Source organism: Parasteatoda tepidariorum, chromosome 9, assembly GCF_043381705.1.
Source record: "Parasteatoda tepidariorum isolate YZ-2023 chromosome 9, CAS_Ptep_4.0, whole genome shotgun sequence".
Lineage (NCBI taxonomy): Eukaryota > Metazoa > Arthropoda > Arachnida > Araneae > Theridiidae > Parasteatoda > Parasteatoda tepidariorum.
In genome coordinates, this window is record NC_092212.1 from 29,003,689 (window position 1) to 29,008,099 (window position 4,411).

Genomic DNA, 4,411 nt, shown 5'->3' on the forward strand with positions numbered 1-4,411 from the left:
CAGTTTTAACTTCCTTTAGCTTTTGAAGTTGATTCTTGACCTGTGACTGTGAGTTTTTAATTTTCTGATGATTTTTATTGATTTTCTTTTCGTAATTTGTTTATTCTTTTGAATGTATCTTGTTTTTCCTGGACCTCTATACAAAACCATCGGGGTACTGAGGGAGATATTTTAAGCTTTTGCTTCTCCCTCAAATAGAAATGGTTTTGTTTTTAATGGCTACCGGGGCCGGTACCCCCTGAAGACGACGGCTTCGGTGGTCATATTTTTATTTTATTTCACTTGTTTTGTATTGATACTTTTTTCTGAAATTTCTGCTGCTTCTTAGCGCGGTTTTTTCAAAGAAGTTTTATACTTTTGATCTTAATTATTTGTGTTTTCTTTCAGTATTTCTTTTCTATATTAATTTTTGTTTTATTTATTAATATTAATATTATTATTCTATATTTCTATCTAAGGTAGATCAAACTTTCCATAACTCTCTTTAAATGTGGCAATTCCATGTAAGTTGATATGTAAGTTGTTAGTTCTGTGTCAGTTGTATTTTTTGATTGGCTAAATTTTTTATATTGAAGTCGGTTATGAAAAAGGAATAGTATGCAGATTAGAGTCCCTTAAAAAAAGTGCTTCCTCCTCAGTAAAACATTTTACCCAAACAGTTTATTAATGTGTGTTTTATTTTTAAGAATACCTTTTCTATATTAATTTTCGTTTTATTTATTTATTTTAACATTATTATTCTACATTTCTATCTAAGGTGGATCAAACTTTCCATAACTCTTTTGAAATGTGGCAATTCTATGTAAGTTGTTAGTTCTGTGTTAGTTGTATTTTTTGATTGGCTAAATTTTTTTATATTGAAATTGACTATGAAAAATGAACATCACAAAAGTTTGAGCTTCTAAGAAAATTTTCATACCCCTGTAGAAAATTTCAAAGTTCAAGGTCATTTCCTTAAAAGGGAAATATAAGTATGTTTTAAAGAGTTTAATCTTAAGAAAGACATCGTTGCCTGGTTATGGACACGAACTCTTTTTTATGGGACGTAGTTGTTTTTCAGAGTGCTCTGTCAAAGTTCGTGTTTTTTTTTTTTTTTTTCTTGCATTTTTCTGCCCTGAAAATCTTGTTTAAACAACAGCACTCCAATAGTTTCTTTACTGAAGATCACAAATTGAGAAACAAAAAATAAATAATTAGAAATTCTACCACTTTTTTACTTTTTAGCGCGAGTTGCATTTCTGTTAGACTGAACATAATAGTAATACTCTTAACATAAGTAATAAACATGAATTACATGTTTCTTGTGAGATAAATACAAAAATAAGTTCGATCCCGGCGATGGCTGGTCGATACGAATTCCGCATCCGGCTTGTACACACCACAGTGCTGACGTGAAATATCCTCAGTGGTAGACGGATCACGGGTTAGAGTCCCTTTGCCGTCAGGCTAACATTGGGAGGTTCTCGTGGTCTTCCTCTCCATGTAACGCAAATGCGGGTTAGCTCCCTCAGAAAGTCATTCACGAAGGCAAATTTTTTTCCAATACTCGATCCAGGAGTTCCCTTGTCTTCTGGATTGGGTTAAAAATTACAAGGCTACGGAGTTGAAGATTGGTAGTCGTAAACCCATAAAATTGAGTCGGCTGTTCAACAACGGTTATAAAGTAAAATCAAATGATTCTTCCACCGACTTCTATTTCTATGAAACAAAAAGGACAAATATATCGTTCAAAATGATATTCAAAACAACATTACACGAATAATAAAACTGAAATACTGAAAATTTACATTTAATTCATCGTCTACATAGAATACAATTTCTCCATAAACAAAAACGCTTTTCTATTTTTTCTAAGTAAAGTAAGAAAATAGAAATGTCTGTTCCCTAGAACAATTTTACATTGGCCCCAGTTGGGCTCTAAATTGGTTAACATAAGTCCTACAAGAACATGCCAGGGAGGAGCGATATTAGGATGTCTAGATTTTTTAATATTGGATCACGATTTATTTTCTGTCTAGGACCAATGTCACAAAATGGAGGCTCTCCAATATTGGCCCTACACTGTAAAATAAACATAATTGTGAGTGATTATCGAAAACCGTTATAAGACCAAAATAGCAAATATAGATACCCCAATATTGGCCCTACATTATAAGCTCATAGGAAACCTAGATAGAAATAAATCGTGGGACGTAATTAAAAGTCATTCTAGGACCAAAAGAGTAAATCTAGACATCCCATTATTTACCTAACATTGTAATGTTTTGTTTTAGAACTCCAATGTAAGATACTATCGCCAAAATAGGCGATAAAGAGGTTTCCCAGTAGGGTTGCTCCCGATCGATGGCAACAAACAGGATTCTGGGAAAATCCTGATAAATTTCCAGGGAGAGCGACGGGATTTGAATGTCATATGAAGAAAATTCAATTTAAACTTATTGTAATAAATAAGAGTTAATATGGCATTTTTCTAAGCTATAAAAAAGACTGATCGGCTAGATTGGGTGTTATTGTCCGAAATATAGCCTGTTTTGCTTCGAGAAGAAAATTTGCTTTTTCGCAGCATTTTGTTGAGTGCTCGGAAAAAGCGAAATCAATATGCTTGGCAATGATCTCATAAATAACTTCACAGAGAATTAAAAGGATTTTTTTTTCTGCGAATTTATTTTCTAGGAAAATGAAGTCATGATTTCAATTTATTTGTTTATAAATACTTACAAATAAATAGTTTAGAAATTCGTCTATAAAATTACGAATTGCCCTGTCAGTAAATATCCTAAATCTTTTAACAGCAGTATTTATGTTTAAAAAAAATCGCGTTTGCTAAAAAAGTTGGAAAAAAAATTTCTAATAAAATTATTTTATATTTAGATACCTTGCAGAATTCTCATTGATATTTCTTAAGAAACGTCTTTTAGAGAATTAATGATTTTGTTATTTCTTATTAGTTGAAATAAACAATAGAACCAGAAAAGAGAAAAAAAGTGGAAATAAAACTATTTTATTTTACCTTCTTATCAGTAGAAATAAATTATCCTTGACTATTACTTCTTTCTTCGTAACTATAACGTCTTAGTGATTCTACGAATTTAAAAAAATGAAAGTAAAAAATTTTCTGAAAAAAATAAAACGCTAAAAAAAATTTTTTCCAGCAGATCTGAAAGTTTTTATTTATTTTTGGATTTTTATTTTTTAACCAGCATTTGAATATGCAAGTTAAAAATACCACAAAAGGGGGAAGTATTACTAACACAAAAAAATACCACAAAAGGGTATGCAAATTATGTTTGAGAATATGTGAGTTTTAAGGTGACATTCACATTTATTAGCACCCTTAAAGCATCCATCTTTATAGTGAGATATATTTGATAAAATTAACACTGTTCTAATCAATATTCACGTGATCCATGAATCTTATTGATACACATGGATTATGTGAAATATGGAGCATGTGGATGGCAACTCAGATTTTTTGTATTCTGAACTAGTAATAAAGTAATGTATGTTTGATTTCTGGTAAAAATTTTGATTTGCAAGAATTATCAGTGCAGTTAAGTTTAAATTTGCAGTATTTTATTAAAAACTCGGGAAAAATCAAATAAATTTCGGAAAAATCTAATAAATGCAAATGCGGTTAAATTTGAATAAAATCATAAGAATTTACCAAACCAAATACTAAATGTAATAAATTCGAAAAGGATTTATATATTACGTAAGTTTAGCCAACTATGATAGTAGTGTTGGACGAACCCAGATGTCCTTGCTCCCTACAATATTTAACCCCTTAGGGTTATGGGTGATCCATGAAAACATTCGAATTAAACACGAATCTACAACACGGTAGTAACGGTATAATAACGGTAGCTTACCTGCTAACTTTTACGCATTTGGCATAGAATTTTATTTCTATATTTAAAGTGGTAGTAAAATGTATGCCTCCTTTAAATCCTTGCATTTATAAACTTAATTTATAATCTTTTTGACTACCACTACTTTTAAAAAATTAAGCATATATATTAATATACAATACTGGAGTATAACAAGTGAGAAAATTGATTTCTTAAAACTGCTTTTAAGTCGTGATGGTTAAACGCGTTGCTAATCGAAGTTACTTTTTTTTTGAAAACTTACTTTTATGCATACAAACTGCGGAAAATTAATAATTATTTTCCTTATTACGGCTTACCTTCGTTTTGAAACTATTTTTTCCCCCCAATGCCCACCTGGATAATGATATACGTCATACAGGCATCGGAAGGGCAGATTTGTTCTCCACTCTTCCTGGAGCATCATATTAGGTGGGGCAACGTTGCCCTCACAGTAAGGAAAAATAGTACAGAGAATGAACATCCATGCCTTGCCCGGATTCGAACCCAGAACCTTTTCTGATGCAAGGTCAGTTCCTTGACAC